This window comes from Aotus nancymaae, unplaced genomic scaffold, assembly GCF_030222135.1.
Source record: "Aotus nancymaae isolate 86718 unplaced genomic scaffold, 86718_ANA_hifiasm-v0.15.2.pri h1tg000028l, whole genome shotgun sequence".
NCBI classification, from domain to species: domain Eukaryota; kingdom Metazoa; phylum Chordata; class Mammalia; order Primates; family Aotidae; genus Aotus; species Aotus nancymaae.
Genome location: NW_026988441.1, coordinates 33,296,133 through 33,311,492, shown reverse-complemented (window position 1 = coordinate 33,311,492; position 15,360 = coordinate 33,296,133). Strand labels below are relative to the sequence as shown.

Here is a 15,360-nt window from a genome sequence, read left to right as displayed (position 1 = left end):
ACTTCAGTTATTGGAAGTAGCTAACTAGGCGTTTGTAAACCAAGAGGTGGTAAGCCAGAAGGAAAATCATAGGGAAAGGGAACGTCAGGCTCAAGGGAAGGCTGACTTGATAGCAGCTGCTATGAGAGGAATGCCCCCAAGAGCGTGGAAAAAGGGGGGTTCCTGGAAAGCCCCACAGTCTGCCCGTCTGCACCTGCAACACGATCAGTGTGCATTTTGTCAAGAAATAGGACATTGGAAAAAAATGCCCACAGTTAATGGGAGAACAGGGCAATCCTAAGCACGAAGATCCAGATAAAAAGTGAAGGGGCTCTGTTCAATCTAAGGGAAGGGCCACTGGACTAAAAGAGAGGGGGGCCAGACTCATATGCCCCCAAAGAGCCCACAGTCTGGATGACAGCCCTGTAACCCCCCCATGGAAAAAACAGAACCAATATTGTTACAGTTATTAAGGTGTTAAGAGAACAGACTTTCTTGTACTTAATGGACTACCCCTGCCCCCCTTCTCTGGCAAAACCTATTGTGCAAATCGAGGGCCACTGTCCCATTAGAAAAAAAGAGACTCCCTGCAGCTAAAAATGCCTCAGGCAGGGGTCATCCAGGCTCTCATTGTCCCTTGGGAAGGAGGGTGGAGCCTTCCTATCCAGAAGCAGAAGACTGATATTATCACCCAGGCCCGTGCAGGGATTGCATGGCTTTGCACCCAACTCATACACGCAATTGGGATTATTGCCAGCAGAGGATAGTTGGTTCACTTAATTGGACTTAAAGAATACCTCCTTAGCATTGGACTGGCCTCGGAGGGTCAAAATCTATTTGCATTTCAATGGCAGAAACCCAGAAGCAGGTGCAACCTCTCAATACACCTGGACCCAGCTTCCCAGGGGCTCAAAAACTCTCTCATCATCCTTGGGAAGGCTTCAGCCTGTGACTGCCCCCCAGAAGCTTCTTGCTTGCACGCTGCCCTCGTATGCTGATAACCTTCTATTGGGACACCCTATGGCAGTCGGGTGCACAAACAAATGCCTTAGTTCAGCACCTGGAGGACTGTGGGTATAAAGCGTCTAAAAGGAAAGCCCAGATTTGCCAAAAAGCAAATGCAATATCTGAGGCTCACCATCTGGAAGGGGGAATGCAGCCTAGAAGCAGAGAGGAAGCAAGCCGCTTGCAGAGTGACAGAACCTGAGACTAAAAGGCAGGTGAGAGAGCTTCTGGGAGTGGTGGGTTTTGTAAATTGTGGATTTCCAAACTTCGCAGTACTAGCCAAACCCCTCTATGATGTGACAAAGCGGGGAGACAAGGAGCCCCTTGAATGGGGATCCCAGCAGCGTCAGGCCTATCAGGAACTGAAAACAAAACTAATGTCAGCTCCAGCTTTGGGGCTGCCTGACATAACAAAGCCCTTCACATTATATGTGGCAGAAAGAGAAAAAGTGGCAGTTGGGGTACAGTCTAAACAGTAGGACCTTGGCCCAGGCCTGTAGCTTACCTCTCCAAGCAGCTGGATGGAGTTTCCAAAGGATGGCCCCATGCCTAAGGGCCCTGGCAGCAACTGCTCTGCTAGCACAAGAAGCAGATAAGCTAACTCTGGGACAGAACTTAAGTATCAAGGCACCTCACGCCGTAGTGACTCTAATGAATACCATAGGGCACCACTGGTTATCAAATGTTAGGCTGACCAAATACCAGGGCCTGCTATGTGAAAATCCACGCATCACCATTGAAGTCTGCAATACCTTGGACCCCACCACTTTGCTCTCAATGTCAGAGGGTCCCGTTGAACACAACTGTTGAAGTCCTGGACACAGTCTATTCCAGCAGGTCCGATCTTTGGGATCAGCCATGGACAGTAGTAAACTGGGAGTTGTAGTGGATGGGAGCAGCTTTGTCAATCCATGAGGGGAAAGATGTGCAGGCTACGCTGTGGTAACTCTGGACACTGTAATCGAGGCCAGGTCTCTGCCTCAGGGCACCTCAGCTCAGAAGGCTGAACTCATTGCTTTAACTGGAGCCCTAGAGCTGAGTAAAGATGAGGTTGTAAACATTTACACTGACTCTCGATATGCCTTCCTGACTCTCCAAGTACATTGAGCACTGTACAAACAAAGAGGCCTGCTAACTTCAGGGGGAAAAGAAATAAAGTATCAGCATGAAATTTTGTAACTGCTAGAAGCAGTCTGGAAGCCCTGGAGGGTGGCGGTCATGCATTGCCAAGGACATCAGTGGGCCCACACATCTGTGGCCCTGGGAAATTCCCCAGTGGATTCAGCAGCTCATAAGACAGCATCTGCCCCCTACCGAATAGCAGTTACAGCCCTGCTGATTCCCCAGATCCCTGATCTAATACCTACTTACTCTGAGGATGAAAGAGACTTTCTCCAGACAGAAGGGGGCAACTGATTAAAGAAGGATGGATCCAACGGCCAGATGGAAGAATAGTAGTCAGCTGCTGGGGGCCACAGCTGTACAAGCTGTACATGAGACCACTCATTTAGGTCAAGAGTCGCTTGAAAAGATGTTGGACCAGTACTTTTACATCTCACACTTATCAGCCTTGATCAAAACTGTGGCACAGCGATGCTTTACATGTCGGCAACACAACGCGAGGCAGGGTCCAACTATTACCCCTGGAATTCAAGCTTATGGAGCAGCCCCATTTGAAGATCTCCAGGTAGACTTTACTGAAATGTCCAAGTATGGGGGACATAAGTATTTGTTGGTCTTGGTGTGCACATACTCTGGATGGGACTGAAAGAACCCATGAAGTAACCCGTGTGTTGCTTCGAGATCTTATCCCTAGGTTTGGACTGCCACTGCACATCGGAGCAGACAGTGGACCAGCATTTGTGGCAGATTTAGTCCAGAAAATAGCAACAGCCTTGGGTATCGCCTGGAAACTGCACACTGCCTACCAACCTCAGAGTTCCAGAAAAGTGGAAAAATGAACCGGACCATCAAAAACAGCTTAAGGAAAGTGTGTCAGGAAACAAGATTAGAGTGGGTGCAGGCACTTCCCTTGGGGTTATTCAAAATTAGAGGCACCCCCTTTAGGAAAAACAGGATATTCCCCTATTAAGTCTTATACCATAGGCCCCCTCCCCCACTTTGGGCACTCCTAGGAACTCCTCAGGAGTGGGGAGAGATTGAGTTAGGATGCTAGTTACCAGCTCTAAGGAGAATTGCTTAGGATACTTCAACCTGAGTAAATAACAAATGTCCTGTAAGCCTTCCCCAGTTCACCCTTTCTCACTAGGTAATCACGTGTGGATAAAGGACAGGAGTACAGCCCCTCTAAAGCCACAATGGAGAGGACCTCAGACCTGATCCTGACCAATCCCACAGCCGTGAAGGTGGAGGGAATCCCAGACTGAATCCACCACAGCCATGTAAAAACCAGCAACAGCTGAGACTTAGACCAAGGCAAGGACTGCAGAATCACCTTAAAAAGGACAACAAGCCTTGCTCCAGCCACATCCTGGAAGCTGGCTGGTCCACGCATAGCCGAAGCATGAGGAAATTCATCGTGGGACTTCTTAATATTTGGACTTGTACAGTGGGAACATTAACTAATTTTGAAGAATGCCCTCAGTATGTCCACCAGGTAGGGCACTGCCATTCTCTTGTCCTACAGTTCTCATAAATGTACAGGGACACAGAAGGGAACCTGTTTATATAATGGCACTCAATATAAGTTGTGTAATCCATGAGATGGACAGGTAGCTGTGTCATAGGTATCATTAAGCCCTCTTTCTTCCTATTATCTGTTAAGATAGGTGAGCTGTTAGGGCATCCAGTCTACTCCGCTAGGGAGAAGAGAGACCTAAAACCAGGGAATTGGACAGATGATGAGTGGCCACCGGAGAGAATTATTGAGTACTATGGGCCGGCCACGTGTGCTGAAGATGGCTCATGGAGATACCAGATCCCTATTTACATGCTCAACCAGATCATCTGGTTGCAGGCTACTTTGGAAATACTCACTAATGAAACGGGCAAAGCTCTGTCCCTCTTGGTCAGACAAGAAACTCAAATGAGAAACGCGATTTATCAGAACCAGCTGGCCCTAGATTATTTACTAGCAGCCAAAGGGGGAGTCTGTGGAAAATTCAATCTAACCAACTGCCGTCTGCACATAGTTGACCAGGGGCAAGCAGTAGAGGATATTGTGCGAGACATGACCAAACTGGCACACGTTGTCTGTACAGGCGTGGCACGGGTTTAACCCTGAGTCATTATTTGGAGGTTGGTTCTCATCCTTGGGAGGATTCAAAACCCTCATCATAAGTGTTATAATAATAATAGGTGTTTGTTTACTGCTCTCTTGTCTACTCCCCCTGTTCCTTCAGATGATTAGGGGGATTCATCACTGCTGTAGTTAGCCAAAAAATGACATCACAAGTGTATTATATTATCAGTCAGTTTCTTCAGAAAACCTGGAAAGTGAGAATGAAAGTAAGACCTCTCACTAATATTATAAAGTGGTGAGGGTCTCAAAGGAGGGGATGAACAGGGAGACCCAGGCATCTCAGACCAACTTCCCCTTTTTCCTAAGACTGTAAACTTCCCCTTTTCATTCTTAAGACTGTAAACCGAAGCCCTTTTCATATGTAATTCCTGAGACTGTATACCAAGGCCCTTTTCATATGTTAAGCTATAAACCTAAGATTCTTCCACGTGTAACAGCTAAAGTATAAGTCTATATAAAGATGGAACCTTCCTTTGTTAGGGGAGCTTGGCTCTTAGGCAACTATGCCACCTTGCTCCCTGCCAAATAACCTCCTTCCTGTATTTGGTGTCTGAGACATCCGTTTCTCGTGGCCACTCCTGCTACAGTGAGAACTATCAATCAGGAGCGCTGCTTGGAGGAGTGTGTCAGGTTGAAAAAGCCCACCACGTCTTCTCACCTTCTTTTGCTGGGCTCCCTGCTGGGTCGCGCTGGGACCTGTACTGGCAGCAGGAGCTGGAGGGAGGACCTGGGGCACTGCAGAAGCTGAGAAATGGTGAGTGTGCGAGGCCAGGGGGTACCGAGACAGGACACGGCTGGTTAGAACCGGGTGGAACCACCTGTAGTGGGACCCAGACCTCCGCACCGCTGGCTCTGGGGTCTGGGACCTGAGTCCCCTGGTGCAGCTCAGCCCTCGGTCCCCTTGGCCGCAAGGTGAAGCTGGGCTGGCAGCCCGGACCCCGGGCATTCTCTCCCGTTCTTGTGCGGCGACTGCGGCTGGGCCCTGGAGCCCTTTCTGGGCAGCTCCTCACCAACAGCCCCAAGTCTCCCCAGATTGTGTCGGGCCACGAGAGGGTCATGGGGAAATCCGCCTCAGGTGTGGGGCTCATGTGGGAGGAGCAGCGGTCTGTGGGGTCCCCAGTTCTTCCTTTGTCTCCAGGGGGCTCGAGTTTTTCCTAAGATTTCCAGGTATATGCAAAGCAGGGTCTCAAATCCGCGACTGTGGTCCCGGCCTAGCTTCTCTTAGGGCTGCCAGCAAATCCTTGGATTTCCAGATTTACAGAGCTGACCACCTCTCTTCAGTTGACGACAGCCCTGTCAACTATTCATCTCCCAGGCTTTGTTTCACACGCCACTTGCGCCATTGCACTCCAGCCTGGACGACAGAGCGAGACTCCATCTGAAAACAAAGACAGGCTGGGTGTGGTGGCTCACGCCTGTAATCCCAGCACTTTGGGAGGCCAAGGCGGATGGATCACGAGGTCAGGAGATCGAGACCATCCTGGCCAACATGATGAAACCCTGTCTTTAAAAAAAAAACACACCCAAAAAACAAAGCAATTATGAGGAAAATTCCTTGCCATTTTCCCTGATCTAAAATTTGATTTGTCTGAATTTTATATAACTATTGCACATTTCTTTTGCTTCATGTTAGACTGGCACACCTTTTTATTTAATCTATCCATATCTTCCTGTTTGAAATTCTTTTCTTGTACACATTAGTGACCCTTGTTTCTTTAATCTACTGTGTCAATCTCTGTCTCTTTTTTGTGTATATAAATCATAGAGATTTAAAGTGGTAATTGATATAATTGTATCAATATGATATATGTAATTGTTCTCTGTTTGTTGTACTTTCCTTCTATTTTTCAAACTTTCTCTTTTTCTACCTTGTGTAGTTTTTGCTTATTCGTTTGTTTTTTGAGATGGAGTCTCCTCTGTTGCCCAGCCTGGGGTGTACTGGCGTGATCTCATTTCACTGCAACCTTCACCTCCTCCTGAGTTCAAATGATTCTTACACCTCAGTGTCCCAGGTAGCTGGTATTACAGGCACACGCCACTATGCCTGGTGAATTTTTGTATTTTTAGTAGAGTCAGGGTTTCAGCATGTTGGCCAGGTATGTTTACAGAGACATGTTCTCTGTCCTGTGTAGTCAATGAAGCCTCTGTTCCTTTAACTTGTGTTCATCTAGTGTTTTGAGAGGTTTCCTGAATACTAGGAGCTAAAATAAAACAGATTCGGCTGGGCGAGGTGGCTTACACTTGTAATCCCAGCACTTTGGGAGGCTGAGGTGGGTGGATCACCTGAGCTCAGGAGTTCGAGACCAGCCCAGCCAACATGGTGAAACCTCATCTCTACTAAAAATACAAAAATTAGCCAGGCATAGTGGTGGGCACCTGTCATCCCAGCTATTCAGGAGGATGAGGCAGGAGGATCCCTTGAACCAGGGAGGCAGAGGTTGCAGTGAGCCGAGATTGCACCACTGCACTCCAGCCTGGCCAACAAGAGTGGAACTCTGTCTCAAAAAATAAACAAACAAGGCTGGGTGTGGTGGCTCACGCCTGTAATCCCAGCACTTTGGGAGGCCGAGGCGGGTGGATCACGAGGTCAAGAGATCGAGACCATCCTGGTCAACATGGTGAAACCCCGTCTCTACTGAAAATACAGAAAATTAGCTGGGCACGGTGGCGTGTGCCTGTAATCCCAGCTACTCAGGAGGCTGAGGCAGGAGAATTGCCTGAACCCAGGAGGCGGAGGTTGTGGTGAGCCGAGATTGCGCCATTGCACTCCAGCCTGGGTAACGAGTGAAACTCCATCTCAAAAAAAATAAAAATAAAAATAAAAAAATAAAAAATAAACAAATAAAAATTAAAAAAAAAAAAAAACAAAAAAAAAACAAAAAAACAGACCCAAACCTGACCTCTTCCAGGCTTTGTGGATGGCTGTGTCATGCAGCATTCTTTGAGCACTGAGAGTGACTGTTTAAACCTCTGCTTTAGCCTCCAATTTTTGCTGAACTGAGCCTAGAGATCAGACAGTGCCAAAAGTTAGGGTCTGCTCAGGTTTTTTCTAGAAATTTATTTCCTGGGCATGCATGGGGCTTTCTCAATTCCCCAGGATACCAGAGTGCTTTTGATTACCCTAATTTCTGAAGGTAATTTTCTCTCCAGGTAGTTTTTCTGGGTCTTAGATGGTCTATTCTGTCTCAGTCATAGACTGTTTTTCCACATGCTTGCAGGCTTTTTGTTGACAACATTTTTTTTTTTTTTTTTTGAGATGGAATCTCACTCCTTTGCCCAGGCTAGAGTGCAGTGGCACGATTTCAGCTCACTGCAACCTCCGCCTCCTGGGTTTGAGCATTTCCCTGCTTCATCCTCCCAAGTAGCTGGGATTACAAGTGAAGGCCACCATGTCTGGCTAACTTTTGCATTTTTAGTAGCAACGGGGTATCACCATGTTGGGCAGGCTGGTCTTGAACTCCTGGCCTCGTGATCTACCCTCCTCAGCCTCTCAAAGTGCTGGGATTACAGGCATGAGCCACTGTGCCCAGCCCGTTGACTACCTTTTTATGTTGTCCCTGCCAATTTTTGACCCCAGTTAGGTTTCAGTGTAGTTGAAACAGAAGAGAGCCTTATTTCAGACTTTTCATAGTCCCAGGACAAATTGGAGTATACAAAGATAATATTTGCAAATAAGATAAATATAATATTTGCAAATAAAATAAAATGGTAGAATAGGCCACTGCACTCAGCCTATTCTCTTTTTCTGTTCATCTCTCTGTCAGTGTATGGTGTGTTGAATATTATAGTTTCAAAATCCTTCATATATGTTATGTAACCTGTCCCTTTCTGGTTTAGAGGATTTTTAGCATTTCTATTAGTTTTGTTAGCTTTTATTGACTACTAAGAGGACTGTTTTAATGATTTAGGGAATTTTATAAATATTCATGAGAGATGACACCTTGGTGACTGCAGTTCTTTTTTTTTGAGACAGGGTGTCACTCTGTCACTCAGGCTGGAATACAGTGGTGCGGTCTTGGCTCACTGCAACCTCTGCCTCCTGGGTTCATCTATTCTCCTGCGTCAGCCTCCGGAGTAACTGGGACAACAGGTGTGCGCCACCATGTCTAACTATTTTTTTGTATTTTTAGTAGAGACAGGGTTTTACCATATTGATCAGGTTGGTCTCAACCTCCTGACCTCAGGCAATCCATCCACCTCAACCTCCCAAAGTGCTGGGATTGTATGTGTGAGACACTGCACCCAACTGACATGCAGTTCTTTAGAAGAATGGGTACAATCTTTCCCCATATTTCATTCTTTTATGTTACCTAATAAAATTTTTCCTTTAGGATGATGAAATACATTTCATTAGCCTTTTGTTACACTTTATTACATTTAGTCTATAAAACCCAGTTACCAGCTCCCAGCTGTTCTCTTATTGTAATCACATAGGATGGGCTAAATCACCCAGGTAACAAGTGCTGACAGAACATGTGAAATGTTATGTACCAAGGTCACTTATTAGATGCTTATTGCCTAGAGTTTGTGTGTTTGTGTGTGTGTGTGTGTGTGTGTGTGTGAAAGTGAGTATAGACAGAGGACAAGTCTGATGATCAAGTCATTGGATAAATTTGTGGAGTCTATAGCATTGTGTGAACTTCTTCTAAAGTGAGTGTAGATTCCTAGTGCTGTCAGTCTTAACCTTCCTCCTCTACCAGTCAGTCTTAACCTTCCTCCTCTACCATGTGGGATGTTTCAGGACTCAATAACCTTTGAGGATATGGCTGTGAACTTTAGCCAGGAGGAGTGGGCTGTTCTGGATCCTTCCCAGAAGAATCTGTACAGAGATGTGATGCAGGAAACCATCAGGAACCTGGCGTCCCTAGGTAAGGATGACATTTCTTCACTGAATCAATTGAAGAACAAGTTGTTCTTGGTCATCTACACTGTTCAGTGATTTGGAACATGGTAGGGAATACAGCAGACTGGCCAGGTGCGATGGCTCAAACCTGCAATCTTAGCACTTTGGGAGGCCAAGGTGGGTGGAATCACTTGAGATCAGGAGTTCGAGACCAACCTGGGCAATATATGAAACTCCATCTCTACTACAAATACAAAAATTAGCCTGGCATGGTGATGCATTCCTGTAGTCCCAGCTACTTGGGAGGCTGAGGCAGTAGAATTGCTTGAATCCAGGAGGCAGAGGTTGCAGTGAGCCAAGATTGTGCCACTGCATTCCAGCCTGGGCTACAGAGTGAGACTCCATCTCAAAACGAAAGGAATGCAATAGACTCTTGAACAAAGTGGGTGCCAGAGACTCCTAACCTCTGCACAGTCGATGGTCTGGCTTTTGACTCTATAAAAAGTTAAATATTGTCCTGGTGTGGTGGCTCACACCAGTAATCCCAGCACTTTGGGAGGCCGAGGCAGGTGAATCACCTGAGGTCAAGATTTGGAGACCAGCCTGGCCAACATGATGAAACCCCATCTCTACTAAAAATACAAAAAAAAATAGTCAGGTGTGGTGGTAGGCACCTGTAATCTCAGTTACTCAGGAGGCTGAGGCAGGAGAAGCACTTGAACTTGGAAGGTGGAGGTTGCAGTGAGCCGAGATTGTGCCACTGCACTCCAGCCTGGGCAACAAGAGAGAAACTCTGTTTAAAAAAATGTTAATAGCCTGTTGTTGACTGGAAGCTTTCTCAATAACATAACCAGTTAATTAATATATATTTTGTATGTTGGTATGTATGTGTAAGTATATATTAGGACAGTGTCTCACTTTGTTACTCAGGCAGGAGTGTAGGAGCATGATCATAGCTCATTAAAACTTCAAACTCCTTGGCTCAAGCAATCCTCCTTCCTAAGACTCTTGAGTAGCTAGGATTACAGACAAGTGCCACTGTGCTGGGTTGATTTTTAAATTATTTTTTTGTGGGGGTTGGTGTCTTTCTGTGTTGCCTGGGCTGGTCTCAAACTCCTGGCCTCAAGTAGTCTTCCCACCTTATCTCTAAATGCTGGGATTATAGATATAAACCACAATGCCTGGCCTGTTTGCTTGATTATATATAGTATTCTTATTTATTTATTTTTTTATTTTTTTATTTTTTTTAAGATGGGGTTTCACCGTGTTGGTCATGCTGGTCTTGAACTCCCGACCTCAGGTGATCTGCCCGCCTTGGCCTCCAAAGTGCTTGGATTACAGGCGTGAGCCACTACGCCCAGCCTATATAGTATTCTTAAAGTAAAGTAAGCTAGAGAAAAGAAATGTTATCAAGAAAATCATAAGGAAGTGAAAACATTGACTGTTGATTAAGTGGATGATCCTAAAGGAATTCTTTTCGTTGTTTTCACATTGAGTAGCCTGAAGAAGAGGAACAGTTGGTCTTGTTCCCTCAGAGATAGCAGAGGGTGGTAAAAGTGTGCATATGAGTGAATCTGTTCAAGCTCCCCCCCCCCGTTTTTTTTTTAGACGAAGTTTCCCTCTTGTTGCTTAGGCTGAAGTGTAATGGTGCGATCTCAGCTCACTGGAACCTCCACCTTCCAAGTTCAAGCGATTCTCCTGCATCAGCCTCCCGAGTAACTGGAATTACGGGCACCTGCCACCACACTCGGCTAATTTTTTGTATTTTTAGTAGAGACAGGGTTTCTCCATATTGGTCAGGCTGGTCTTGAACTCAGGACCTCAGGTGATTGGCCCTCCTCCACCTCCCAAAGTGCTGGGATTACAGGCATGAGCCACTGCCCCCAGCCTCAAACCCATTTTGTTCAAGGGTCAGTAATACTTTGTTGAATATGTCAGGCATGGCCACAGTGTCCTATGTACATAGAATCTAAAAATGTTTCTATAATTTTGTAATAATTTATGATGACTTTTATGGGTCTACATTTTAGGAATAAAATGGGAAAATGAGAACATTGAAGATCATTACAAAGATTCCAGGAGAAATCCAAGGTAATTTGCATTTACAACATAAAACAGTGTCCCTTGAGATAATGTAAGAATGAAAAGAAGTTATATATTTGTTTACTTATGTATTTCTTTATTTGAGACAGGGATTGTTGTGTCACATAGGCTAGAGTGCAGTGGCATGATCATAGCTCACTGTAGCCCTGAACCCCTGGACTCAAGCCATCCTCCTTTCTTGGGCTCCCAAAATGCTAGGGTTACAGGCATGAGCCACTGTGCCCGATGGAAGTTTAAGGAACAAGCAAACTAAGTGAAGCAGCCCAGCTCCAAATTTGTTAATTTTTAGAATGTCTTCTCCCAAAATATGTACTTAAATGTGACATAGACATTCATTGTTTGCAAAATAGTTGCCTTGGAAGCATCATTAAGAAACTCTAGGGCAGGGTGCGGTGGCTCACGTATGTAATCCCAGCACTTTGGGAGGCTGAGGCGGGTGGATCACAAGGTCAAGAGATCAAGACCATCCTGGTCAACATGGTGAAACCCCATCTCTAGTAAAAATACAAAAAATTAGCTGGGCATGGTGGTGCGTGCCTGTAATCCCAGCTACTCGGGAGGCTGAGGCAGGAGAATTGCCTGAACCCAAGAGGTGGAGGTTGCGGTGAGCCAAGATCGTGCCATTGCACTCCAGCCTGGGTAACAAGAGTGAAACTCCGTCTCAAAAAAAAAAAAGAAAAGAAAAGAAACTCCAGGCTGGGCATGGTGGCTGACGCCTGTAATCCAAGCACTTTGGAGGCCAAGGCGGGTGGGTCACCTGAGGTCGGGAGTTCAAGACCAGCCTGACCAACATGATGAAACCCTGTCTTAAAAAAAAAAAAGAAATAGGCCGGGCGCGGTGGCTCAAGCCTGTAATCCCAGCACTTTGGGAGGCCGAGGCGGGTGGATCACGAGGTCAAGAGATCGAGACCGTCCAGGTCAACATGGTGAAACCCCGTCTCTACTAATACAAAAAATTAGCTGGGCACGGTGGCGCGTGCCTGTAATCCCAGCTACTCAGGAGGCTGAGGCAGGAGAATTGCCTGAACCCAGGAGGCGGAGATTGCGGTGAGCCGAGATCGCGCCATTGCGCTCCAGCCTGGGTATCAAGAGCGAAACTCCGTCTCAAAAAAAAAAAAAGAAAAAAAAAGAAACTCCATAGTGGCCAGATGTGGTGGATCACACTTGCAATCCCAGTACTTTGAGAGTGTGAATGGGAGGATTGGTTGAGCCCAAGAGGTTGAGACCAGCCTAGGCAATGCTGTGAGAGCTCATCTCTACAAGAAATAAAAAAAAATTAGCCAGGTGTGGTGGCACATGCCTATAATCCCAGCTACTTGGGAGGCTGAAGTAAGAGGATTGCCTGAGCTTGGAAGGTGGAGGCTACAGTGAGCTGTGATCACACTACTGCATTCCAGTGTGGGCAACAGAGAGAGACTCTGTTTCAGGGGGAAAAAAAAAGAAAGAAAGGAAAAATAAATCACCTAGTACCATTGTTCTTTTGATAATAGCTGTAATGGAGCCCCTTTGCAAAGAATTCAGTCCACTCACTTTCAAACAATTCAGACAGGGCGTAAAGCCTACATTTTCCATGATAATGTAAAATCTGTAAATCAAATGCCTGCTAACAAATTTAAAATTATTTATCAACAAACCCTTTGTAATGTGCTTCTTATTTCTTATAGAAATCCTGTAGCAGAGAGACTCTGTGAATGCAAAGATGGTCAATGTGGAGAAACTTTCAGCCTGATTCCAGATGCTATAATGAACAAAAAGATTTTTCCTGGGGTAAAACCATGTGAAAGCAGTGTGTATGCAGAAGGCAACATGGATCATTCATCTCTGAATTGCTGCATCAGAGCTGACACTGGACGCAAACCATATGAGTGTCGGGAACATGGAGAGAAGCCACATAAGCAGTGTGTGAAAACCTTCAGCTGTCTCCACTGTTTTCAAATGCATGAAAAGCCTCACACTGGAGAGAAAGCCTATGATTGTAAGGAATGGGAAAAAACCTTCATTTCTCTCCAAACTGTTCAAAGACACAGGGTAATACACAGTGGAGATGGACCTTATACATGTATTTGTGGGAAAGCCTTTGATAATCTCAGTTTATATCTCACACACATGAAAGATCTCATACTGGAAAGAAGCCATATAAATGTAATGAATGTGGGAAAGCCTTTCATTTTCTCAGTTACTTTCATAGACATCAAAGAAGGCACACCAGGGAGAAGTGGTATGAATGTAAGCAATGTGGGAACACTTTAGTCGTTCCAGTTCCATTCAAAGACATGCAAGAATTCACACTGGAGAGAAACCATATGAATGTCAGCAATGTGGGAAAGCCTTTAGTTTTCTCAGTTCCATTCGAAAACATGCAAGAATTCACAGTGGAGAGAAACCCTATGAATGTAAGCAATGTGGGAAAGCCTTTAGTCTTTCCTCTTCCTTTCAAACACACACAAGAATTCATACTGGAGAGAAACCCTATGAATGTAGTCAATGTGGGAAAGACTTTAGTTGTCCCAGTTCCATTAGAAAACAAGCAAGAATTCACACTGGTGAGAAATCATATGAAGGTAAGCACTGTGGGAAAGCCTTTGCTTCTTTCAGTTCCTTTCAGTATCATGAAAGGACTCACACTGGAGAGAAACCCTATGAATGTAAGCAGTGTGGGAAAGCCTTCATATGTTCTAATTCCCTTTAATATCATGAAAGGACTCACACTGGAGAGAAACCGTATGAATGTAAACAATGTGGGAAAGCCTTTAGTTGTCCCGGTTCCATTCAAATGCATGCAAAAATTCACACTGGAGAGAAACCCTGTGAATGTCAGTAATGTGGGAAAGCCTTCACATATTTCAGTGCACTTCAAGTACATAAAGGAATTCACACTGGATAGAGGCTGTATGAATGTGAGGACTGTGGGAAGGACTTCACTTATCAGTCTTCCTTGCATAGACATAAAATTGCCCATACTGCAGAGAAAAGTTATGAATGTTAGGAATGTGGGAAAGCCTTCAGTTATTCCATTGCTTTTTGTAGACATAAAATTACCCACACTGCAGAGAAACTTTGAGTATAAGGAGTGTGGGAAAGCCTTCTGGCCTTACTACAGTTCCTTTCAAAGACATGAAAGGACTCACAACAAAGAAAAGTTGTACGGATATAAAAAACGTAGTCCAGACTGGGCACAGTGGCTCATGCAGGTAATCCCAGCACTTTGGGAGGCCAAGATGGACGGATCACCTGAAGTCGGCAGTTTGAGACCAGCCTGGCTAACATGATGAAACCCTGTCTCTACTAAAAATAACAAAAGTTAGTCAGGCATGGTTGTGGGCACCTATAATCCCAGGTACTTGGGAGGCTGAGGCATGAGAATTGCTCAAACTGGCAGGCAGAGGCTGCAGTGAGCAAGATGGTGCAACAGTACTCCAGCCTAGGTGACACAGCAAGACTCTGGCTTAAAAAAGAATGTAGGCCAGGCATGGTGGCTCAAGCCTGTAATCTCAGCATTTTGGGAGGCTGAGGCAGGTGGATATCACGAGGTCAAGACCAACCTGGCAAAGATGGTGAAATCCCATCTGCACTAAAAATACAAAAATTAGCTGGGTGTGGTCTCGAGTGCCTGTAATCCCAGCCACTCAGGAGGCTGAGGTAGAGAATTGCTTGAATCCAAGTGGCAGAGGTTGCAGTGAGCTGAGATCACACCACTGCACTCCAACCTGGTGACAGCGAGGCTCCATCTCAAAAAACAAAAAACAAAAAACAAAAAACCTTTTACTTTTTCAGTACCTTCTGAAACCATGAAGGAGCTCACACTTGAGATAAACAATGATGTTAGGTGTAAGGGTTCTTGCATTCTTTCCGAGTTTAAAAGGAAGAAACTGAGGCCAGCATAAGAATATCCAATGTGAATTTATTCGGCTCCCGGGCGAGGTTCTGCAGTCCGACGGGGGGGCTGGAGAAGTCGCCCGGACTTCTCTCAGCCGTGGGGTTTTATAGGGAGTGGAGGCGTTTGATTGGTTGTGCCCAAGGTGAGTGGGGCCCAGATGGGACAAAATGCTAGGCGGGGAGTGGGGCCCGGATGGGACAAAATGCTAGGTGGGGAGTGGGGCCCGGATGGGACAAAATGCTAGGCGGGGAGTGGGGCCCGGATGGGACAAAATGCTAGGCGGGGAGTGGG

General features: G+C 45.7%; 1 protein-coding gene across 1 annotated transcript in view; it reads left to right on the top strand.

Annotated features, from left to right (window-relative positions):
* Window positions 1–9,115, top strand: part of LOC105706084 (zinc finger protein 627) — a 49,152-nt gene extending 40,037 nt beyond the window's left edge. The window contains exon 6 of the transcript XR_010344359.1: window positions 8,988–9,115. The gene's annotated coding sequence lies outside the window, so the exon portion shown is untranslated. The remainder of the gene's footprint in view (window positions 1–8,987) is intronic.
* The last annotated feature ends 6,245 nt before the right edge of the window (window positions 9,116–15,360 follow it).